This window comes from Bacillus rossius, chromosome 17, assembly GCF_032445375.1.
Source record: "Bacillus rossius redtenbacheri isolate Brsri chromosome 17, Brsri_v3, whole genome shotgun sequence".
NCBI lineage: Eukaryota > Metazoa > Arthropoda > Insecta > Phasmatodea > Bacillidae > Bacillus > Bacillus rossius.
This window is the reverse complement of record NC_086344.1, coordinates 25,468,893-25,496,010: the sequence shown is the minus strand read 5'-3', so window position 1 is coordinate 25,496,010 and position 27,118 is coordinate 25,468,893. Positions and strand designations below refer to the sequence as shown.

The following is a 27,118-nucleotide window of genomic DNA, read 5'->3' as shown; positions in this document are numbered from 1 at the left end:
GCACTTTACTGCTAAGAGTCCTTAGACTGGCCCACGTAATCAAATATATTTAAAATACAAGTATTAATACAAATAATTCATTTAGAATAAATTCTTAACTGATATAATACAATTCAATAATTGAGGTATAGAGCATAGAAAAAAGTATTTTTTGAATTTTTAAATTTTATTTAACAAATATTGCCCAACTATGAAAATTAAAAAAATTTGATATCTCCTAAAGTATTTGGAATTTCTTATATCTGCCGGCTTTAATGAAAAGAGGAATTTTAAGAGCATATAATTAAAGTATTTTCAGAATTTTTAAATTTTATTTAACAAATATCGCCCAACTATGAAAATTAAAAAATTCGATATCTCATAAAGTATTTGGAATTTCTTATATCTGCCGGCTTTAATGAAAAGAGGAATTTAAAGAGCATATAATTAAAGTATTTTAAGTTTTTAACATTTTTTTTCGCAAATACCGCTCAACTACATATTTACCTTATTTTGGACCGAACGAGTTAGCTGCGGCCTGCAGCATTCACGAGTCAATAAAAAAATGAATATAATTTAGGCTTGTTGGCGCGAAGGTTAGGTTACGTTTCACACAATCATTAGAACATTTTTGAAAACTTTCACTTATGGGAAGTGTAAGGCCGTGCTACAATTAACGCAACATTACAATAAACGTTCCCATAACAAATATAATACATTTAAAGATTATTGCTACAACACTAACGCCGTTACGTTGCCGGCCAATCGCAAGCTGGCACTTCCAACCAATCCATGCTTTTGTATTTGTATTAAATAGTTACACTTTATAAAATACTTTCACTTTATAAAATACTTTATACTTCATAATTAATTTTAACTTGCCACTTAATTTGGATAGCAAACAATTATACAAAATGCACTCTCCCCGAACGTAATAGTGTAAACAAACACGGAAAAAAAATTCATGTTCGCCACCCTACACTTCCTAAAATTAGTGGAGCGCAGTTGTTTTTTTTAACTGCCATTTCGTGATTGGTGGCGTATCAGTCGCAAACATGCGCTCTGTAACACAAATATAACGCTACCGTTAATTTATTATTGTAACGTTGAGCCGATTGTAGCACGGATTTACTAAAAAAAAGTAATATTTGGGCCGATATTAAGATTATAAAATTTAATTTGTGTTTTGTTTATTAAAAATGTGTTCGTCTTCTTTGCTATGTGGTCACACCTGTTAAGTTGGCAATATGTGAAACTAAAATATAAATAATATGGCCGATTGTCGTCATTGTTTTTAAGTACGTGTTTCGGTCTTACGTACGTATTTTTAGTGTCGGCTGAAGTCACGTAAGGAGATATTAAGAATTGTAATTCAATTTTATTATATTTTATCATCGAGTTTTATCCAATTTCCTTTCGAGTTTCGCCCCGTTGAGTAAAATAAACTCGAATGCCGAGCCGAGCCGAGCTGATGCTACTCGCTCGACTCGACTCGAATTTTCGAGTCTCGGCCCATCACTAGGCATATAGGTTGACATCGTCCGGGCCTACGGCCCCTGTAAGTCCGATATGCCACCGCCCAAACACCATCCACCCTCCATTCAAACCTCCCGCCTACCCGTGCGTACGTGTGCGTGCGTGTGTGCTCGCCCGGCAAGAGGGCGCTGTCGAGCGAGTGCGCCGTACCCCTAAAACATAAGTAGATGTAATTGTGTTGTTTGTTTTTATATTCCCTAAGTGCAACGTGACGGCAGATCGGCCGGGAGGGTTTTATGTACTTTTATTTTTTAACTTATATATTAAAATATCATAGCGTTTCCGGAAATTCCCGAGGAAACCCGAAGCCAGACAATAATTAAATTTAAATCTTAATAATTATAATTTGTACAATCTTTTCAATTCATTCAAAAATAGTTACATAATTTTCAATGCTTTATTGTCATGTTAATTTAATTTCCCGTGGCACGAATTCGCTAATATCTTTTAACGGTAATTGTTTCGGCGGGATGACGCCATGTTAGTCGAGCGAGCCATGATCTTCCGCCATCAACGACCGAGAGCAGACGCGTCAGCACTCCGGGGACCTCACCGCTTGTATTCTCTGTTAAGTAATTCTGTTAACTTTAATTTCATCTCAATCGCTTTCTTTTAGTCCTCGGAGCAGCTCTCGGTCGGGGGACTGCTTTATTAATTAATTTACGGCCAGTCTCGGTCTTTTATCTTGTACTACGTAATTCAACATGTGACCACGTGGTGGCGCATCATCTATAAACCGATTCGTGCCGCGGGCGTTTTGTATAGTTTCAACCGTGTACGTGTGTGAGCGGAATTAGCGGAATAAATCAGGTGTGTGAATTTCACGTAATATTCTTTTATTTTCAATCAGTGTGACCACGTGGAGAGTGACGGCGTGTGGGACGCCTGAGAGCCCACTTCGTAGGGAAAAGCGTGCCCGACGCTGAGAGCGGGCAGGAATTAGTGCTAGAATGTTTTCAAGGGGGGATATCACGTCTCACATGGGCGATGTTACGCCCTGAGTTAGGAGTCTCACCGGGTCCACGTGCCGTACCACGTGGTGGCGCCCACTAACAATCCACCGTAAAGCCGACCGATCGACCCCCCCCCCCGTGTCAAGGTATATCACACTTCACTCTTTCAACAGGCAACTATCCAATTTTATCACACTACTGTTGATATCACCAAAGTTAATGCATGTGGTCAAAGGGCTGAAGTACTCGCAAGCAAAAAAGCATTGGGAGGGTGAACTTCCAACCAGTTAAATAAAAATAAACCCTCTGCTGTAACTTAAATTTTTCAAGAACCTCATCATTAAAAAAATTCCCTGACTACCTAAGAAATTCCCTGACTTTTCCAGGTTCCACCTGCTTTCCCTGTTGCTGATCACCCTGAAATAGCAATCATGTTTGGGACAAGCATTCAGTACCTATTTGAATATTTAGTACCTTCAGTGTTCCCACATAACGAAGTAAAAAAGAATGTTTGAAACCTCACTGCTAAGTGAATAGGTTATTGAAAAAAATATGTATTATTTATTCCACAGTCCAAAATTTTTTTTTGACTAAACAAAAAAAAAACATTTTTTTTTATGAAATCTCCCTACAGAATAAATAAATTATCCAAACCAGCCAGTTTCAAAGACAAATCAATCAGTGATGGGTGATACTGACAAAAACCAATACAGATCCAATTACAGATGTGCATTTCTTTAACAGATCCAACAGATACAGAACTCATTCAAGTCTCCAGAAAGTCAATATTTGTAAGTTTTAAGTCAGCATCCAAATAAATTTATACTATAGAAGTATTTTTCTGCATAAAATTTGTGCACAGCCCAACACACAACATTTATGTATGGCCATAAATTACGTAAAATTGGAGTAAATTATGTCCAACGGCACTAAAAACAGGTAAAAAGAAAAGATGAATGAAATTGAATAGATTAAATTATTGTACTTTTCACGTGTATCAGTTTTTTAAGTATGGTTGGAAAAAATTACATCAAAAATCCTGTAATTAAGGCATACCAGCCAATACAGACACTAAAATGATTTCATTGGTACATTTTTAATTCAATTCAATTTACTCACACCAAATTCTACGCAGAATATGTATCTATTTATCGCAATATACTTTGGTATCACAATAGTCCAGCACACTATAACTAATTTTCAGTAGTATGTAGAAACTGTTATTACCATGAATGAGACTTATTTTTTAAATTAATTTAATTAGTTTTGTGTCTTTCATTACAATTTTAAACACACCAAGACCCGAAGACAGTGAAAAAACAAGCTGAAGACACTATCTGTTTATACATACTCAACAAGCATCAGTTTTCATTAAAAAATTTAAATTTAAATCAGCACAGTAAAAAAAAATTGACCCTTACCACACAAGCGTAATATCTCTGGCATCTTAAATACTGACAAAATTTAGATTTTAAGAACCATAGCACTATTTAGTCAACCATTATTAAATCAGTTTAGTCAACAATAATGCTGGAAAATGAAAATGTGTTGCAATTACAGACACTACTCACCTTCAACTTTCTTAACATCTTGAATGGATTCATTTATCAGAAGCCCAGCTATGTAGTCTCTGCTTAATATCTATGGAAATAAACATAGAATTTAATTTGCAACATCACTAGGACACAATAAACTTTTTGCTTAGAGACTACCGTATTTACTCGCATATAGGTCGCGGCAATTTTACCATATTCGATGGGGAAAAAATGAAGTGCGACAATCTAAAATGCACGAGGGAAAAACGTAAACTCACGAATGTATGAACGTGGCTGATTGTTAATTTCTGATACTGTATTTATGTCACAACTTAGCCGAAATACTGGTACGAGACAAACTTCACAAGATAAAATGAGCGGAGTCTTGGTAACTGTTTTATACATATTTTATAATTTCAGAAGTATTGTACAGTTGACGCATATTTTTTAAACTAACAATTTATTTCTGGGGATCGTAATTAATTAATTATTGGTATCAAGACATCAAGATGGACGTAAACTTGAACATGTCACGGCAGCGAGAAAACTGGTGCGTATACCAATAAATTGGTTTTAGAACTGGACAAAACTGGTACACGGGAGGTGGAGCTTATATTTTTTTCCGCTAAGCTCGCATCTATTGGCTGGCTGCTGATGCAAGGTCACGAGTCTGGGCGGAGCTTTGAGTGAGTTAAACTGTGCAGGCGCACCGTAACAGCAGCTGATCGAGTACAATGACCTTTCTCCGCGCACGGCGCACGGCGCGGTAATGAATTACCGGTGCGACCTATATGGGGGAATCTTAAATACCAAATTCAAGACCTCAAATTATGGGTGCGACCTATCTGCAATGGCGACCTATATGCGAGTAAATACGGTACATATTATGGCAGACAGGCTGATGGTATGCACAATTTTAAAGGATTCTAACACTGACAGTTTCCCCTGAAATCTTCTGTAACAGTCTAATAGCCAATGTAATGAGCTATAATCTGATTACAAATTAAAAACTTAAAAATATAAAATAATAGTGACACTTTTTATTTAAATCAGATAATTATTGAAACAATATTCATTAATAAATACCATAAACTAACAGTAAATAACACAGGACAAAGGAGAAACAAAGACAGCACAACCAAGAGATCAATACTACAATGATAAAATTAAAATAAAAAACAGTTATAACTATAATATTAATGCCAATCAAAGGAAATAACACAACTGAAAAAAATAAGATAATATATACACGATTATTAAATAAAGCAAAATAAATACCAAGTTAAAAAAATGCTATAAATCCAGTACAGTAAGGTTAGATGAATCAGTTCGTAAAAAAATCAGAAATTAATCTTAAAACAAAATCATTATATTTGCGAAGTGTGCACAAGGTATATTTTAAAGGACTGAACCTATGGCACTAAATACTGTGTTATCAAGAATTAATTTACAGTTATTTTTAGAGCTACAGGTATAATGGTTATTAAAGTAAACAATTAGGGAAGGACAAATCTTCTAGTTTTTGGTTATAAATAATAAGGAAATATTTCCTAGCAAATGATTTGATTTGAGTTTTTTTTCTTAACTGAGACATACTAAATTTTGTTACCTTATTGTGACTGAAGGGCAAGTAAATGCGAGCAGAGCAGAATGGGATCGTGTAGCTTCTAGGTCTTGAGCTCACCCGAGATGCCGGTGCAGCTCGCCCGAGATGCAGCTGCAGCTCGCCCGAGATGCAGCTGCAGCTCGCCCGAGATGCCTGTGCATCTCACCCTAGATGATGCTGCTGCTGCTGCAGCAGCTCACCTGTGTTGCCAGTGCACTTAACCAAGATGCCGGTGCAGCTCGCCCGAGATGCCGGTGCAGCTCGCCCGAGATGCCGGTGCAGCTCGCCCGAGATGCCGGTGCAGCTCGCCCGAGATGCCGGTGCAGCTCGCCCAAATTGCAGCTGCAGCTCGCCCAAGATGCAGCTACAGCTCGCCCAAGATGCAGCTACAGCTCGCCCAAGATGCAGCTACAGCTCGCCCAAGATGCAGCTACAGCTCGCCCAAGATGCTGGTGCATCTCACCCGAGATGATGCTGCTGCTGCTGCTGCTGCTGCTACTGCAGCTCGCCCGAGATGCCGGTGCAGCTCGCCCGAGATGCCGGTGCAGCTCGCCCGAGATGCAGCTACAGCTCGCCCAAGATGCAGCTACAGCTCGCCCAAGATGCCGGTGCAGCTCGCACGATATGCCGGTGCAGCTCGCCCGAGATGCCGGTGCAGCTCGCCCAAGATGCTGCTGCAGCTCTCCCAAGATGCCGGTGCAGCTCGCCCAAGATGCAGCTACAGCTCGCCCAAGATGCAGCTGCAGCTCGCCCAAGATGCAGCTACAGCTCGCCCAAGATGCAGCTGCAGCTCGCCCAAGATGCCGCTGCAGCTCGCCCAAGATGCTGGTGCATCTCACCCGAGATGCAGCTGCAGCTTGCCGAAGATGCTGGTGCGGCTATGCAGTTTTTTATATCTCAAACAAAAGATAAAAGCGTTTTAGCATAGTGTTCTGGTTGTTCCCGTATTGACGGTTAATATTCCCTGCAACGGTTGACCACAAAAAAAAATTCAAGATTGCCAACATTTGTTTTGAAAAATTAATGACGTACAGATTATCAGGCTGCACCTCAATCACACAGAGTTCTCAGATTTCCAAAGAAAATAAATGCGTTAGTTTAGGTATTGAGTTGCCACTCGTCATCTTCCTTACTTTGAGGACTTCCCCCTGGCTACGTCCCTAGGGGGGCAGCACACTGTCCACCCAGGCCGCACGTGAATTCCCAGGGTAGCGGAGTTTGTCCCAGCAGCAGCATTCACCCAGGTCCCGTGATGCATCGCCAATTTGGTCTTACCACACCTAGGCATTGCCACAAAACATAGATGTGTCGAGAACATTGATATTTCAGTTCAAACTATCAATAATTTGGTAGTGATATTATTACGACGATAACATTTTGATGTGTAACATCTTAACTCCGTACGTGAATGTGATGGAAATGTGCAATACAGGAAGCAGGGAGAAATGCAACACCATTCAATTCTATGTCGGATGGCATGAATCAAAGTTCACGATGACAAAAGGAAATGCTATCATATTAAACGTTTGATAGATTTTTACAACGGCAGTATTTTAATAAAATTCCTTGACAAAAATCAGGTCCAAAGCAGAGGTTTGGTTTTTTTTGTCTTCTTTGTTTTTTTTTATTTTATTATACTTAAGAGTTTAAAATTTTGCTCTCAAATCTAATGATTCTATAGTCTACGTAGCTGCTCTGGCAGCTAATTCTAGCGACGAGTGTGAAAACTAAATTTGATTTGGATACAGAAATGTAGTTTTAAAAAAATTCTATGTTAATTTTTGTGTCTGAGGTCCGGGCTTCCTATCATAAGTATGTATTTGCAACATGAGAACACGTGACTTTACTTGTTACTGAGGTTAGATGTTACACATCACTTGCACGTACAGAATCACTTTTTTTTTCTAAATCATTTTTTGTTTGGATAAATCGAACTGAAATAAAATAATATTTTCAGATTTTTCCCCCCTTACATTTCGAATATATGTGTGTTTATATATACACACACATATAAAATCACATATCAATTCTACACCCGTACAATATAATTATCCATAACAGGAAAAGATACTCATAATGATTCAGTCCCACGGGCACCTTAAAGAATTTTTCTTTTACTTTGTGAAATTTAGTCAAGAAGCTAATTGGGTCATATTTTAAAATATTTTTTAAATTATTATTTTGTCATAACCATATTTTCTTCACTAGATGGAAGTAAGCTTGTATTAGGTGATTTCATATTAAGCAAATCAAGGGTAAAAGTTAAGATTTTTTTTAAAAACAAGAATTATCAATATTATTAAGCCAATATTTTGTAGGCATCTACATCATTCTAAGCGATATGTTAAAAAAACACTGATACGTCAATAGGAGTAAAAGTATTGCCATCCCTACCCATAACTCCAGGTCAGTTTTGATGTTGACTCCCGCCAGACACCACGTCCTGCCGACTCATCAGCACAATCGCACCTCTCGATGTCAATACAGCTGTCCCGATTGATCAGCTTCCAGCACCGCTTGATGTCACCACGGTCGGCCAAGCACATGTGATTGTTTCGTCTGAAAGCACACAACAATGCAGGCAATGTTCAGAGGATGGGAGAAAAAATCTTTGTTTCTTTCAATCTCCAGTCTTACAAAATAAAGAAAGGAGAGAAAAACTTAAAGCCGCCATCTTGGTTCCAACAATTTCAAGGACATTTAAATTTTTTATTCTTTTATTTATTTATGAGTGCATGTGCAGTTGTCAGAAAACTCATTCACCCCTCCCCTGATGCTGATGTTTAAGAACTGCTTTATAGTTTGAAAACAGGAATCTCGTTTCAGTTATGAACTTTTGGAAATCTAACTTTTTTGATCTCTATCTCAATGAAGACAAATGTTCAATAATTGTATGTATGTATGTATATATATATATATGTTGTAATATGCACATAAACACTCAAAATGAGTTTGCATGGATGTCCACGACAAAAACAACACTAAAAATACCATCCACATAGAACAAAACAAACAATGGATAGACACAATGATATTAACAGTAAAAAGAAAAAGTATTAAAAGGATAATATACTATCATCTGCAAGGAACGTTGCTTGAAGCAAATTAATTATAATATTAATATTAGTAAGGAATAAATAAGATCCTTAAAATTTAATTATTTTTATTAATTTTTTCTACATATTTTATTAATGGTTAATTTTGAGAACCTCAAGTTTATTAAAATTGGTTGTGAGTCTGTATAAAATATCATTAATTCAATTTAAGGTACAGAAAGTAAAAGTCAGACAGCTGCGAAATATAGGGACTTAAGTCACTGTTATCTCAAATATATTTACAAATAATTTTTGAATTATAACAATTTTTTACAAAAAGTGAATATACATACATTTGCTGGTCAGAGAGCGAAGCTAATTTTTGGTGAGAAAATTAAATGTAAAAACAAATCTGTTATAGCATAAAATCTGTTTAACCAATATGATATCCTTCAATTATTCAAATCACCTCCATTAAAATCATCAATCTATGTATTGTATTTGTGATGCAGGCATGGGCAGAAGCACAATTATTTATGTCTGTGGCTGCTAAGAGCTATTCTTCTTGTATTTTCTTATACAAGACGAGTACCGGTAACTGAGAATAAGCAAATAAGTTGATGAGACAAAAATTATTTTTGAATAAGACTTGTTAGATTAACATGGGGTTTAATTGCCAAAACAAAAACTGCAGTGTTAAAGAGCACTGGCTTCATTTTCCAATTTTATTGGTAACATTTTCAACAAAAACAGTACCTACTTTAAAGAAAAAGTTTTTATTAGTTGGCGGAATCAAGCGACAACCCTCACACAATTTTGAAACTTCCTCCACACAAATCTGGCAACCCTGGCAGTTAGTATCCATTTGGGTGCTCGTGTTCTACTTGTCGGAAGCATTATGGGGGATGGTAGGAGCGAGATGCTCTCAGGTCGCTCAGGCCAAGTCCCCGGTACCCGAGTCAGGCGAGCATCCGACACCAAAGTAGAACCAAGGGTCGTGTCTAATTAATTGATCACCTCGACCCCAGTTCATTCACAATTTAACGTAAATTAATAATAACTGCAATATTAATTATAACCCCGCCTAAGGAAAGTGCGACGCAGGAGTGCCCGAGTCACTCACATGTGAACTTACCTAAATAAGTTTGTGAGTGCCTCCTTTGCGGCCTTCAGCCTTAATTAATTATAGTGTTGTGTTAACGTTAATATTACCTCCCCGTTTTTGACGTGACGTCTAATAAATCAATGAACGCTGGCTGCACGCACGAAAAATTGTCCCACTACGGATGTCCCACTACGGATGTGTTTACGCATGCGTGGCATCTCTCTGGTATGTTGCGGACGGTACAGAGAACTCGGCCGGTACGTGGTGGCGTACTGGTTCGAGGTTATTGTTGTGCACCGCGCCACGGGAGTATATTCGCAAGGAAATGGCGTTCTTACAAGTACGTATTATTTTAATTACTAGTGTAAATCAGTATATTTAAACAGTGTTGTATGAATATTTTTTTAGCTGTGTAACTAAATATTTATTGCTGGTATGATACTTCACGCTTAAGTTTGACATTGGTAATTATTTGTCATGAGTTATTATTTGATCTACTACATCACACACCGTATTATAGTTATGAGCCCACAAGCATGTAAATATTTCGCGTCCAACAGAGAATATGCTAGTTAAAAGAAATTCAAACAAATATCGTGCATGGAATATTATTAAGTTATACCATCTGAAACAATATTTTCAATATGGGTCTCGTGGCCGGATGACTTCCATTCCAAAGGTAATCGGTTCAAATCTCGGCTGCTGCAAAATTTTCTTTTTTTGTACTTGTAAAGATAAATACGGCGTACACAACATTTCAAAAGTAATAAATATATTTGAATTAATGAATGCAATAAAAGTAAATTTATTAATTAAATTGTACATTTCATTTCACTCCTTATTTGTATCCATACGAAAGTGATAATTCAATAAAATTAATTCAATTTTATTCATAAAAGTATGCAGAGGTAGATTTTATCATACAAAAGATAAAAAAATTTAAAAAAAATTTCTTCCTCAAAGAATATAATATTTTTAATGCCTAAATCGTTTGGTTGCAAAAACCTATTACGGCTCAGTCTCAGGCCGAATTTGATATTTCCTTTTCTTCTGGATCAATCATTTCATCAATGTTTTGTTATGACGTTGTCACGCTAAACTATCGTCCGTAAATCGACTTTACAGACAACCAATTTTTTTTGTGTGCAACTAGCCACTGGAGCAGTCAGCAAGTGATGAACAGTCTCTGGTGTGACTTAATATTTGAATTTAATCTACGTAAATTAGTTAAAAATAATTATTAAAGAGTATCTGCCAATCAGGTTAATTAGAAATAGTTAATATACGAATATAGAGCTGCTCTCCGCTTCTTATTATTAGAATAATTTCCGAATAACGGGACTTTAGCAACTTTGGCGCGAGAGAACGCAGAGACCTTCCCTCGCACCAAGGGCAGACGCCAAAACTGAGCGACTCGCGGACCGGGGCGGACGTGCGTTCCACGGGGAGCCATCACCCTTTGTCCACACTGAACAGTACTTCTGGTAAATATAGTCATACAACCCAAACCTTTTTCTTCGTTACGTAAACTCCCCGTGCGCCCCTGGTCCTTTTACGGTGTAGGGCCTAACCCAGCCGCCTAACTATAAACTCCCCGCACGAGACATTACGCGGGGTAGTTCACCATACGGCACGGGCCGACTCCCGCTACCAATGAACTTTTGTTAAACGTCGAGTGCACAAGCACCGAAGACAGCTACGCGTAGAGCTTTGCATCTAATTTAACTGCGGGCCGCGGTCTACACAGGTGGACACGGGTGCCGCCACACTAGCAATTTTGGATTGGCCGTCTCCAATCAACCTTCCTCTTAACCTCGAATGGCGTGAGGGCTTAATTAGTGACAGTGCGTCAGAGCACTCAACTCAATTTAATTTTGTAGGGTAATTCCTTGTACATTGTGTAAGTGTAATTGTAACTGTAACTGTTCGCCTGATTAAACGTCCACTCCGCACACTCGGTGCGCGACGTGTCACCGACAGTATAAAACTCGAGTTCGTGTCTGTTACTGAGTTGAGTCTCCCTCCCCCATCTATGAATCAGTGTGTTGTGCTGCACAGGGCCTGTGATGTGATACCAGCTAGGGACCCCTCCAACCACGAACTTCGCTGACGGTCCTAGCGGGCCACGCAGGGGCAACGCACACACGAAACCCAAATTTGGTTAGACGCAGAGCTAGCCTGGTGCCCTCCCGGAACACAATCTCAACAAGAGCCAGTTTCCCGCTAGGATACACGCCCGGTCTCGAACACGAGAACTCGGACGGCGGCACATGTATTTCTTTATTACAACAGGCTATTTGCCATAAATACACACACACACACACACACACACACACACACACACACATAAGACTATGAACTGTTTTCGTTGGAAAAAAACAGCAGCAGTTTATAGTAGAGGTGGGTTGGGACAGCAATTTTCGGTATCAGTCCCAACCTGATACTGATACAGTAATGTACCTAGGTACAAGTCTCTGATACTTCTGTATCAGACGGTCCCAGGAGGCAACAAAGCTCCGCGTACGCAGACCGTGCGACCGGAAGGAGAATCTGATACATTATTTATCACGCCCGGTAATTCTCTACCTCTGTTACTCTCATGCCCCCCTGATACAGCCAGTATCAATCAGTTCAACATTCACTGCAGTTCGTCCTGGCCGTGTATCACCATGTACATTGTTGCGGGCTGTCATGCTTTGTAGTTAGTATATTTATAGTGAAATAAGGAATGGATAAGTGCACGAAAAAGACTTCATTTGTGTGGAATTTTTTTACGGAAAATAATGAGTTTGCTAATTGTAATTTGTGTAAACAAAAACTGAGTTATAAATCATCATCGACTAATCTGAAGAAACATTTGAAACGTAAACATTGATATAGTATGCTCACTAATGTACGTATCTGTTTTTTTTTTTAATTTTTAATTTTTTATAAAATCGTAATCTTTTAATGTATGAAAACACTAATTACTAATTGTTTTCGGGAAAAAAAGTCCTAATGTTGATTACATCTGTTATTAGTGTCAACTGAGAATTTATTTGCATTTTCATAGCTGTTAGGTGCACAAATATAAATATTATATCTTGTATTAATGTACTTTTTAATATTAAAATTTCATTAGTTTTATTATTGAACGAGACTGTGCACGCACTGCGCACTGAGCGTACTTTGAAGTAGGACAATAAACAAAACGACTTGTAACCAGGGCTGCCACTCTGATATTCATGAAAAACCTAGATAACCTACAAAAAAACCCAGACACATGGGTAAAAAACCCAGATGCGTCTAAAATGCTATCGTTGAAAATGTTTGCGTACTAATTCAAAAATATAAACATAACTGGTTTTAATATAAAACAATTATTACCTTACAAGACTGAAAACGGTTAAATACAACCAATACAAGAAAATTACACTGCAGCAAAATGGCTGTATAAGTAATTCTTGGACCAGTACATATCATAAAAAAACCTACAAATATATACATGACAAAACAAACACCATCACTGCATCCTTTAAACCGGTAATTGTTTTTATAAAACTGCATCATGTACGTTAGTCTTTATTCAGAGTCTGATTCTACAAGATTTGTTGAAGGTTAATTGTTGCATTGGTTTTGTGTTCTGCAAGCCTCTTTGAAGAATGTGTCTAATTTAATATTCGACTTAGCTTCTTGAAAACTAGTTTTGTGTTTATATGTATTTTTGTGTGTGAAACACATCGACTTGTTTGCATTTATCAAACAGATATTGCAACAGATACAGTAGCTACTACCTTTATTATTGTTTTAGATATAAAAATAATTAAAATTATAAAAAACCTAGAATTGTTGGAATTCATTATTTAAAAACCCAGAAACCCAAACACCATTGGAAAAACCCATGAGTGGCAGCCCTGCTTGTAACAATATCGCTTTGCGCCTCTCCTTCAAGTCTTCAACGCCTTCCCCTGCGCTTCCTCCCCTACATTCTTTCCCTTCTTTATCCCTTATTCGTCGTTCCTGCTCCCTCCCCTTTCACAAGCTCCGCCCAAGTGACCGTCCTCTGCGATCGGGTACTGTATTCATTGGCCGTGGTGTTGTTCCAGCTGAATTCTGAACTGATACTAAAGTCTCTGATACTTTTCAAGTGTACTCGTTTGCCGTTCCTGATACAGGCGCGTATCAGTGCCAAAGTATCAGGTTGATACTTTTCGACCCACCTCTAGTTTATAGTCTTCCATTCGTAATTCGTATTTGAGCTAAACTTTCCCAAACTGCATGGTAAGTTTATATCGCAAAAGTCTAAGGCCCGTTCTACAAGGAGACAGAGACGAATCTCACAGAACAGAGTTTCTACAACAGCAAGCAGACAGACCCATACGGATTAGCTCGGCAGTGCAGAGCAATTTCGTTTACGTTGCTCTATGTGACAAATAGAAGCCGAGTACTTGGCTGAGGTGGTATCCATATTTGTTTATGTTACGTTAATAATTATTTCAAGTCTTTATTTTTATTATGTACGTAAATTCTGCCAGTGCTATGATAAGAAGCATATTATTTTTTTAAATTAAATTTCGTAACCTTGAAAAGCATTCTCATTGGTTGCCATTTGTTAATTTTCCATGCAATGTGGAAGCAGCAATAGTGAAATGTACTGGGAGATCAGTCTCTGTTTCTGTGACATTGTGGAATGGGTCTAAGAACCAAAATACATCAAAAAATGTTACGCTATGTAACGGCTTACACCGATGATTGAAAAAGTTTGGATTTTGTTTTTCATTTAACTTGTGCAGAACAATGTTGAATTTAAACATATTCCGTGGACACACTTAAATAAACGTTAAGTTCCAATAACTGCCACATAGCCACCACTTATACGTTGGTATTGTAGAAACTGTCCAAAAAAACTTCCATCATAAATTACGTAAGTCGCAATGAAAGTTCTGTGACATCTGCCATTTCTGACATGTTACACATACTATCGGTCGAGTAAAATTGGCCATGAAAATAGTGAAACACATACCGGGCAATTTAATTTACTTAGCAATGTCCTGCAGTGTTCCAAAAAAAATATTTTTTAAAAGGCCGCTTGTCTTTCAAATATGAGCAGATTCATATAAGAAGCACACAGTTCATTTGCTTGTGCAGGAATCAACACTAATTTCAAGTTGTGCATTGTCTACGAATTTTCTGGGGAAAACTGCACAAAAATTGATTTGACAAGGATGAACTTACAGTTTGAAGATCAGAAAGAGATATTTGTTGATTGCCTGATAGAGAAGGTAGTAGTAGTTGTCCAAGTTGAGATTACCCCTATATTTCACGGCCAGCGCAAAACCACTTTTTTCCCCTCTAGCAGAATGCCAATATCTAAATCTTGAGAAGGAAAGAATGTGTTAATATCATGTTAAAAATAATCTCCAAGACTGAGACCAATCAATCTGGAAAGAGAATCAAACAGATTGCTATGCTTGCTATATCAGTGATGCTCGCTACACGAGTAAAATATAACCAGCTGCATCTCAGGTGTCATTGGCCACACCAAGCTATGTTTATTGTGTTGGCAATCCTGGCGACATCACCGGGTGTTAAGTTCTTTGATATTTTTCTCAACGTCGCTGACTTTTTGCATGTGCAGATAATAAAACCAACAGATGTTGTTGCGCGGAATTGGTCTGTACTTCTGCATTTGCTTTTTGTGAAGTTTTGTTTTTCTCAGTATTGTGCTTTAAATAGACATGACATCAGAAGGTTCATTGACGAAGTGTAAAACTATCCATGTTTATGGAATAAATTGCTGGAAGAATATAGAAGGCAGGATATGCAGGACAATACCTGGGATTTGAATTCAAGGGTATGCTATCAAACTGAGTTGAATTTATTCTGAAATAATCCATAAATTTGACTTTGTCCCAACACACATATTCTTCATAAAACAATGAAATGCTTAAAATTCTTTTATTTTTGGATCAACTTCATTAATCCACTTCTTTTGATGTTTACATATACTGTGAGAGTCACAAGAAAATCACAATCGTCTGAATCATCACTTGAATCCCATGACATGCATCTCTCAGACATCGTGAACAAGGCTGATTTGTCTGGACACCATGCAAAGCGAACAGAGCATATATCGTTAAAATAGTCTAGCTTTCTGTGTAGCTTCCCTTTCATGGAATAAAAAAAAATGTGATAGGAAAGGTCCGGAAGTCACAGAATTGGTACCTGAAAATTTATAGATATATAATGACTGGGAAAACTGGTATTCGTTTGGTTAAAAATAAAAGGGAATTTTATTGAGAACGACAGTTTTAAGTCCTTCAGCTATGTACTTTAAAATATTTTGTCGATCTTCCAACTGAGGACACTAATAAAATATGATTAATATCTGCCGAATGGAAACATATTCACATGAAGAATTTGTTATTACTCGTAATTTATAAACGTAAGCAGGATAGGTATTGTAGTTTGAACTTATGCAAAAAGAAGTAACATAAGTGTGTCGACCAAAAGAGCTGGCCCTCCTGAGGTGTCGTTTATAATGCGGGATGTAATACAATAAAATATATATGTGGTAGAACGGGCGGTTCGGTAACAGGTCCAATCTGTTTCCCATTTTTGTCTTAACATCTTTCGGAGCAAGATATAGATATACCCATGATGGAAATGTGGTTGATTATTATGCCTTCTCGTGATGCTAGATTAGCCAGTTTGTCAGCAAATTCATTACCTAATGTGCCTATGTGGCCCGGTATTACATTAAATTAAAATATTGAGTCTGAGCATTCCTGTTCTAGACAAAAAGATCTAATCTCCCAGATCAATGGTTCTGATGGTGAAGAGAAAGAGGAAAGGGATTGTAGAAAACTACGGGAGTCTATAAGAAGTACAGCTTTTCCCAGTTCCTGTCTAATACTGTAGGGCCTATGTGTCTCATATTCAGACATCCATAGACAAGAACTACCTGATGAAGAAAAAGTTATTCTGCTTTGGAGGATAGATGGATTCACACTGCATTCAAATTCAAGTATATGTTCATACCACTATGCATCACTCATTAAATATTACAGGGAAGCTATAAGGCGCGGTGCACACCAGAGCAATACGATAGGCGATGCGATAAGCGTGGGATCGCTTTGCGCGACGCAACTTTTATCTTGTCAACTCTCAGGTACACACCAGAGCAATGCAATAGGCAATACAGAAAGCGATAAAGGCCTCATTTATAATGATGAGTTCTTCTGACGAGGATTTTGTAGTGACTTACAGGTACCTAAAAATTCGTACATGGAAAAGGGCGAGGTAACACTGGGTACATCCGTATAATGTCATGAATATTAAACATAGTTCGGCTGTGGTTGGCCGAGAACTCCGACAAAACGAAAAAAAATTTCATGAAATGTATAGGATGAGCACAGAAACGTTTCACATTCTGGAGCAGCTAGTTTCAGAGGAACTGCGAAGCCAAGACACTAAATACAGGCTTGCTGTTTCACCTGCTGAGAAATTACTTATTACATTAAGGTAAATAAACTATGTTATTGGGCATTTCCATACGCACGGGTGTGACATTTGCATGATTATCTAAGAACTTTATATTAGTTTTATTTACAAAATTTAATGTACCTCTTTTTAAAACGCAAGGATATAGTTCTTCCAAAAATCTTCTATTTTGTTCCATTAACAAAATTAAAATATTTCTTTTGGTTATGATGTTGTAGTGCAGTCAATAAGCGTTACGGGTGTGACAAATTTCGGACATGTTATACGTGGCAAGCAATTGTCTATAAAATCTCTGTGAACTAGTGCCAGGTAAACAAAAACAATTCTGATTGCAAGTACTTTACTTGAAACCCTTTACACAGAGCCAAAAAATATAATGGTAGGAAGCACAGTTCCTGAAAAACAAATTTTCTAACTTAGTTACGGGTGTGACGCTGTTTGTTACGGGTGTGACCTAGTCCACTAAAAATTCACAAAAATACATATCTTTATTGTAAAAATATACAGGGCAACTATGCTTTAATTTAATAAGACAGTCATGTATGTATCTGAGTTTAACAACTGGTGATTTTCTTCAAAATGAAGACATTAAATTTTTACAATTTTAACTATAAAATACATATTTATAAACATCTGCTCTGGCAATCCTACATTCTACATGACACTGCAAGCATTAAACTTTCTAATATTATGATTTAGCCTATCATTTGTGTAGGATAAACATATACAAACACACATTTCACATACATTTTTGACATATATATAAACTATGCTTGCACACTAATGGTCGTTGCTGGTGGGAAAATGTAAACAATTCTGTTCCCCGCTGCTTTTAAGCAAGGATCTGGAAGAATGCCTATAATTTGCTGCACAGACACAATGTGTCATATGAGGTGTCTTCTTCATTCATTCTGAAAGTGTTTTCCCCAACACATTTCTTTAAAAACATTACTTTTACCTCACTTTGTTCATCAACATTACTTTGACAGATACCCACGTACTGATGATTAATAGGAATGTTTTTCCCCTGTGTTGCAAACTGCACTAAAACATATGTTCCCGGTTTCAAATTTTCTGTGTTTACAGGTGTTGAAATTCTGCCTTCTGCACATTTAACTCCATCAACTGTACTTTCTTGCACTATCATTATGTTTTTGTTTCTCTTTTCTCATTTGTCTACAGCTTCGTTGCCTTTCTGCATCTTTGAGTCTTTTCAATTTTAACTTCCTTTTACTCACAGATGTTGCTTCCTTTCGTTTTTCCCTTCTAATCTTATCTCTTTCCCTTTCTCTTAACAAATGTGCATGTAATTTTTCTGGATCTTCTCGTAGTTTCTGTCTCCACGTGCGAACCCTCGTTGCACTTTTGATTTGTTCCATGTTATCTGAAAAAAAAATGTATTCCATTTCAATGTCCTCTCAATATTTGGTAGGCCTACTCATCATATATGCTAAATTCTATAAACAGTATATTAACTAATTATATTAACGGCTAGATCTCCAGAGTTTTAATTAATTCACATCATGTATGTTGGATAACATTGGGAAAATCATAGTTCTGATGCACACAAAACATTTACAATAACAATGCATCTATGTACGGGTAACACAATTGAGATTTCATCTCTGAATTTAATACATGGGATTATTTTAAAATATCAAACCTGCAAACACATTATTAGCATTATAATATTCTGATCATTGTGTGTGATAATTCATGAAAATATTTAACATTACTTCCTTTCCTCTGTATTAGAAAAATTATGTACATGTTTGTATAAATGTGCATTAAAAAAATTAATATTTAATGCGATTTTCTTATTTCCTTGTTATATATGTAAACTAATTATGTAATGAGTGCTTTCAACTCACATGAACATAATTTTGTAAGGTTATGACACCCTATATTAACTCTAGGGCCGGCTATGCAATAAGTGTTACGGGTGTGACCAATTTTTGGCCATTGGTAAATTTAAAATTACATCACTTTCCAGTACACCAACTTGAAAGACTTGATTTGACAATACTTAACCTTACTTTTAGAATGGATGTTTAACAATTTTTTATTTACTTTGATCTGTGACTAAAAATTTGTTTGTTTTATGTTACGGGTGTGACACTGACACACACAATAATACAAATACTTATAAAATGAAATTGGATTACCTTGTACTGGATATTGTTGCTGCATATAAAAGCCAAAACTCTAGATCATTTTTAACCCGCCAGTGCACGGGTTGGGTCTGTGAGACCCAGCAGCATGTAATTCTTCGAATCGCCAAGAGATGGCAGAAGCTGTTTACTTGTGCAACCTGATAGCTTCCTATCCAAACCTGTTTAGTATCTCTGTGGACTTGCAGCAGAGTGGCAGTTATAGTTTCCGAAGTACTGTGCATTTTATCGACTGGTGGGTCTGTGGGACCCAACCCGTACAATTATGTAAGTTTTTTTTAATCTATGCTTTGACTGTTTTTTTATTTTTCTTGCTTCTCCACACAGCCTTTGAAATTAAATACATGTGTATTAAAATAGGTATAGGTTTAGTCTATATATGGTGATGATTTTCTCTTCTAGGTCACGTAGGAAACAGTTGTACAATTTGAGTAATCCACGCGATGTGGAACAAGTTATGGCACTTCTAGAAGAAACGTTGTCCGATGATGATATTTCTGACTGTACAGACACTGATGCCGATCAAGATTATGCAGTTAGCAGCGACCATAATAGTTCTTCAGAAAATGATTCAGATGAAGAAAAAATACAATCAAATAACACTGAGAACAATTACTTTTTAGGGAAAGACAGGAAGACAAAGTGGGGAAAAAGTAGACCAATGCAAAGTGTTCGTACTAGAAGTCACAATATTGTAAAAAAACTTCCAGGTGTTACAGGGCTAGGAAAAAAGAAAAAAGTGTTAGTGGATGCTGGAGTTTGTTTTTTGACAACAATATGATTGAAAAAATTGTTGTGTTCACAAACAAATACATTTTAAAAATTTCTTCTAGTTATAAAGATCCTAGTGACTGTAAACCAACATCACTGACAGAAATAAAATCTCTCCTTGGTCTACTCTACGGAATGGGTTTCCTGCATGGTGGAAGAATGAATATCCAAGACTTTTGGTCTACTGATGGTTTAGGAACGGAGCGGTTTCCAGCAACCATGGCTTTCAGACGCTTCCGATTTCTTCTGAAATGTATTCGCTTTGATGATATCGAAACCAGGCAGCAGAGGAGAGAGAGTGACAAACTGGCAGCAGTGAGGGAAATTTTCGAAGCATTCAATGGAAACTGTAAAAAATACTATTCCATGGGTGAGTTTATGACATTGGATGAAATGCTTCTTTCTTTCAGAGGACGATGTGGTTTTAGAATGTATATTCCGTCGAAACCAGGGAAATATGGTATAAAAGTTTTTGCACTGGTTGATGCTAAAATGTATTATACATACAATCTTGAAATATATTGTGGTAAGCAACCTGCAGGACCATATCAAGATGTGAGCTTCAAACCGAGTGATATTGTTGAAAGAATGTGCTTGCCTGTTTCTGGAAGTGGGCGTAATTTGACGATAGATAACTGGTTCACATCGTACGATATTGTTGCAAAAATGAAGAATGAACACAACATAACTATTGTTGGAACTGTCAGAAAAAATAAGAAGGAGCTGCCACCACACTTTATTACAGCTGCAAAACGGGAACCTCACAGCAGTGTATTCGGCTTTCAAGAAAACATGACTCTCGTTTCTTATGTTCCAAAACGAGGAAAAACTGTATTGTTGTTGTCGTCTATGCATGCCGATGATAAAATTGACGAGAGCACAGGAGAACAAAAAAAACCAGAGATCATCACATTTTATAATTCAACCAAAGGTGGTGTGGATTGTGTCGATGAGAGGATTGCATTCTATAATGTGGCTCGAAACACTAGAAGATGGACAATGGTAATTTTCTACGCAATGCTCAAATTGCAGGTGTCAATGCTTATTTGGTTTATCGAGCAAATGATCCCACTTCCCAAGATGGAAAAAACAGAAGAACGTTTCTGAGAAAACTGATGTTCAACCTTACGGAGGAGCACATCAAAGAGAGAGCCATGTGTAAATTTCTTCCTAAAAGCATTCGCAGTGCTGCAAAAAGAATATCTGGTTTGCCAGAAGAAGAAGAGCAAACAAGTGATGGAAACAAAAGAGGACGATGTGCTTACTGTAAAGACAGGAAAACTCGCTACTCTTGTTTCAAGTGCAGAAAATATCTGTGTTTAGAGCACAGTGCCATCATGTGCAGTGACTGTAAAAATGACATGTGAAGTTTATGTGAAAAGTCATGGCAAAACTTTCATATCAACAGTAATTTTGTAATTTTTATTCCATAATAGATCTTGTGTGCAATATTATAGTGATTTGTAAAATAATGGCTAGGAATTGAGCAAACAAGATCGCAAGAAAATTGTATGTATTTGTGTGTGTGTAGGCTATATATATATATTTTTTTTTTTTTCAAAAATTTTGTATTGCTGCAAAAGTATTATACAGGTTGGATGGAGGAATATTGAATCGAATAAATTTCATAAATGGGACGAGCTGTGAACTGTAAAGACAGAAAATCTCACTACTCATGTCGCCAGTTCATAAAAATTTATATGTCTTTTTAGAGTAAAATGTGTTTATGTAATGACTGTAATGATCCTGTGTGAAGTTTAGTTAGTTATTGCTTCTCCCATAAAGGTGTCACAGAAGTTTCAAGTCAATTTTAATTGAACATTTCTGTTTTTTATGCTTTAGTGAAATATTCTGCAAAATAATGTAGTCTTTTACAAAAAAAAATATCTGAAAATTTGTACTAAATTTTTTAAAAGTATATGATTGCATATATTGAACGTCGATTGTATAGCAATTACCATAACAAATAATAAAATACATAGTCAAAATAATAACTTTTTTTCAGCATATTTATGTATGGGTCTGAGAGACCCAACCCGTTCAATTATGTAACTTTTTTTAACCCGTGCACTGGCGGGTTAAATGCCTGTAGAAAAGGGCAAAACAACATGGATGGATAGTAAATCCTGCCAACAAAACAATGTTATATTTACTACTTTTCATGCCAATACATATGTAAACTTTGTAACACAATAATTATTGCCAATTATATTAAATCAACTGTAGTTTGTCATATTCATACTATTTAATTATTATATTCATTGAAAACAAGTCTAAGAAGCCATACAAATATTTTTGAAATTTTCATGGTAAGGCTCACTTTCGCATGGAAAGGCCCTATTAGCAATTAAGGAATCATAGAGTAAGTTGCGGTATATGGGGTATACATTCATTTATTATGTATAGAAAAAGAACAGAATACAATACAGTCAAAACAAAGAAAAAAAAACACTACTTGCATCACACAAATGTTAACGCAATACAGTTAATGAAACTGTGTCAATGTTAATGGGTAAACAATCAGTGTGTGAAACTGTGTGAACGTTGTTGGCTGAGAGTACAGTGGTTGGAATAGGACAATGTATCTCATGTGGAGTACTGTAAGCAGACGGATCACATTGTGAAGAAAACATGCCTGATGCTTCTCTCTCAGCATCATTCAACTGTTCGTTAAGCTGTAGAATATATTTCGCTTTAAGATTTCTTTTGCGCCTGTCATCCAGTTTCTTGAAATCATGTAGCAACAACCTTAAAAACAGCCAGTCAGAATCATTTTGTTCGCTTTCGTTTTCCAGTTTCCTAGTTCTTTCTTCTTTTTTCGAGGCAAGCCATTCAACAAATGCTTTGTCCATGTCGTGTGTAGGGGTTACCACTTTTCTCTTCTTTGACACGTGGGGTTGTTGAAGAATTTCAGAATCCACATCTTAATGTGTACCCTCTGGCATACCCAATGATTCTTCCATGACACTATCTGTTGATTGTTGTAAATCACTGTCTATCTGCCATGCATGACGATTTTCTGATTCCTCGTCGTGATCCCCTACTTGTACGGTTGCATTCCCTGACGTAGTCGTTCCCTTCATATAGGGACGGAGGAAAGCAAGATGTGCTGCAAGGTAATGGTTTTGTTTGTTGTTTTTCCTGACCCTGATGGGTCATTTACCTGTGTCTTTCAATTCTTCTGCTATGTTTTTCCATGCCAAACTAGTCACATCTGTCCTAGAATACGTTTTGAGGGTGTAGTTCCACAAACAAGGCTTGTTTTCTACATGTTTGATAAATGCAATCATCGTAACAACATCCTCCTGCGAACCCGCCATGTTTCGTGAAGGGAACACGAAGCGATACTGTTGCCTGGCACGACCAGCACGCTGTGTAGCCTCCACGATACGACGCCGATCGGTATCGCTATTGTATCGCTATCGCGCTAGTGTGCACCTACTTACGTTGCTTCCATATAGTTGCCACACATTCCATGGAACCATGTCGTATTCACGTCGCGACGCGTATCGTATCGTTTATCGCATCGTCTATCGTATCGCTCTGGTGTGCACCGCTCCTTAGAAAATGTTGCAACCCAGCAAAGAAACACAAAAGGTCTATAAAATGTGGCATATATGACCTATATCTCTCTTTAAATGGCCAAAGACGTGAAAAGGAAAGCTGGTGTTTTGTTAGTTCCTGGACAAAAGCTGTGTTCCAAATGTAAGACAAAGTTATTTCAAGAACAAGAGTTTGGAAATTAATTCTAATGAAGAGGAAGGCCCAGACCCTCACAGGCTTACACCAACGAAGGAAGACCTCAGTGACACTACACCAATTGAAAAGGAAGATTTGGGTAAATATATAGTTGGGCGGTATTTGTGAAGAAAAAAAAATGTTAAAAATCCGAAAATACTTTTATTCTATGCTCTTTAAAATCCTTTTTTCATTAAACCTGACGGAGATAAGAAATTCCAAATACTTTAAGAGATATCAAATTTTTTAATTTTCATCACAATACCTGTGCATTCATGCGGCATTAACTTTTATTTCTTGTTTACGAGTATAAATTTTTTTTCACGACGTAGGTGAACGACTACATAATTTTCTACTAATGGCAAAGGAATTGTACCCGACTCTAACTTAGGTAAGTTTTTAAAGTTCAAAATTTTAATGATTTATTTGTTATTTGGATATTGTTGCGCAAGTAATAAGTAAAAAAAAAATACGTGAGTTCCTACTGTTCATTCTTTGTCCCGGTTTGTTTGGTCAGGTCAGTTACGATATAAATACTTTAAAACTAAACAACCATTAAAATTAATTCACATTATTTTAATGTCCGCTTAGTTTGAAAGTATTTATAATGTAACTGACCTGACCTAATTGACCATTTTAATTAATTAGGCATTCATGAACACACGGCAAAATAAAAAAAAATGTCTATGGTCAAATGATTGCACAGGTCTTGTATTGCAAAATAAGAATGGCTATATCTCCTAAAGTATTTGGAATTTCTTATCTCCACCAGGTTTAATGAAAAGAGAAAGTTAAAGAGCATAAAATAACAGTATTTTTGGATTTTTAAATTTTTTTTTCACAAATACCGCCCAACTACATATTGACCAAGATTTGAATTTAAGCATGAGTAGGTAGGCCTACTCTTGATGTATCACCCTTAAAACTAAAAAGACCATCAAAGTGTTCAAAATTAGTGTATGGTAAAAGAAATATAGCTGAAATCAAAACTAAGTGAAATCAAAAGTAGCAGCAGTTTTGAAGCTACCAGAAGATGAATTGCAGTCTGAAGGAAGTACTGATGAAGACTTACCTGAAGAGTCAGTTATTAAGAGGAATGTAAGTGACTTAAAAATTTTCTAATCAGTCAGATGAAATATGCAACATCTATAAGGGAGAATTTACACATTTCATCAGTTGCACCTAATTCCTGGTCACAATAGAAAATTTCAATAATTCAATATTTCTGAGTACATAGCAAGAAAATCACACCAGTTGGTGAAAGAAAAAGGAATTCTTTCATATCCTGAGCCTTTGCAACGTCGAAAAATTTCAGCTGCAGTTGTTGAAAAAGTTCCAATTTTTATCAAGCAGATGAAAATAGCAGACAAATGCCAGGTGCCAAAGATAAGGCTAGTGTACACAAAAATGTTCATGAACAAAAGCACCTAATACTCTGCAAGCTTCAGGAACTACACACATGGGGCTTTAATAACCTCGAATGTACCTTGATCACACATTGCACCTGTTGCAACCTGTACAATGGTTTGCACTTTAGTTTTATTTTTATTGTTAGTACAAACATGTATGAAGGTCGCTATGTACTTACTCTATTGTAGAAAATTCGTAGTGGGTTAAAAAAAAAAATAGTTTGTTATAGAGCCCATGAAAATCACACATTGGAAGCGATTAGAGCCCCTGGTGCAACATGTACAATGGTTTGCACTCTAGTTTTAATTTTTAATGATAGTACACACATGTATGAAGGTCGCTATGTACCTGTTCTATCGTTATTTTCGCACATTTTGTTGTAAAAATATAAAAACCCGGCCGGAAATTGCCGTAGTTGCGTGGAATGACTTAGGCTGTTGTCTTAGCTCTCTGACCTGGGCGGCCGGGTAGAGCCGGCGGATAGAGCTAATTTCAGCTCAATAACTTTAATATCTGATAATATAAAATTTGACACACAAACACCTAAATGACATTTGGAGGTTATATTTTCATATATCCGTCTGTAAAAAGTAAGAAGTTACGAAGTTACCAAGCTTTTGACGGTCGGATTGAATTTTTCTGGACATCTAATTGGCTGTAGATCACGTGATTGACAGACAGACAGACGGAGGCGACGGGCTGTTGTAATTCCGGTCTAACTTACAAATATCACCTATTTCTTAGATCAAGACCTTCAACCATACACACGATTGTACATGATCATACTTACCTCTTTTTGGACGTATTTTAGTCTCCAATTTATTCTCTTCAAAATAATCCAACGTTGTTCATTAACAATTTACTCACACTTATTGCCGTCTTTTCTTATATATTTCAAAATCTTCCTTTAATCAAACAACTAATTTTAGGCACATTACAATCACGCATGTTTAAACCCAAAACTAATGTCTAAAATACACATCTCTAGTAGTGATGGGTCGTTCGTTAACGATTCGTTCAAAAAGAACGAATCTTTGAGAGAACGAAATCTTGCGATTCGTTCGCGATGTAAAGAACCGGCTCTTTGAGAGCCGGTACCTTGAAAGATTCGGTAGAACGAAAATGTGGAGAGAACGAGAGATCCAACCGGCTCTTTGAGAGCCGGTACCTTGAAAGATTCGGAAGAACGAAAACGCGGAGAGAACGAGAGAACGAGATGAGAGAACCGGCCACGCGCCCGGTCTGATTCGTTCGTGAAATGATTCATGACGTCAGGAGTCTGAAGAATTAGTAATCACAGCGTGAGCATGTTCATAAGAGCAAACGATAACTGATCAAATAAAATAGGGTAACATGAAAAGTATCTATACCTGAAAATGTCAACTGTTAAGTAGTGGTTTAAAATTGCGTTTTCACATTCGATTACACAAATTTGGGGGGGGAAAAAACATGAATTAAAAATAACAGGGAAAGTAACTACAAATGTTCACACTTACCATTTAGGTGTTAATTAATGTACCTACTTCATTTTTCTCTCTTCATACTGAATCGCAGTAGTAGTATTCAATTTTTGTCTTTTTTTCTCTAAATGTGTTGGTCTACATGTAAACACTTTACTCTCTCTAGAGTGTAAATAGCCTGTATATTAATATTTGTAACTTAAAAAGTAATACAATATAAATAATCTTGTTTCATATACGCAACTGTGATTCACTGGCTACGAAAAGCAATGTTCAAGTACTAGCTATAATAGTGCGATTACAAATTAAAGTTAAGAAAGATCACTTTCGTACCTAA

The 27,118-nt window shown here is 36.8% G+C and overlaps 1 long non-coding RNA gene across 3 annotated transcripts in view; it reads right to left on the bottom strand.

Annotated features, from left to right (window-relative positions):
* LOC134540786 (uncharacterized) overlaps window positions 1-26,741 on the bottom strand; it is a 37,323-nt gene extending 10,582 nt beyond the window's left edge. The window contains exons 1-4 of one of the 3 annotated variants that reach the window (XR_010076510.1): window positions 26,112-26,741; window positions 8,004-8,168; window positions 5,613-6,889; window positions 4,040-4,109 (exon numbers count right to left, since the gene is read on the bottom strand). This is a non-coding gene — a long non-coding RNA (uncharacterized LOC134540786). Of the gene's footprint in view, window positions 1-4,039; window positions 6,890-8,003; window positions 8,169-13,948; window positions 13,978-26,111 lie in introns of those variants that run through there. The other 2 variants (XR_010076509.1, XR_010076511.1) reach the window with 2 other exon arrangements.
* Between the last annotated feature and the right edge of the window lie 377 nt (window positions 26,742-27,118).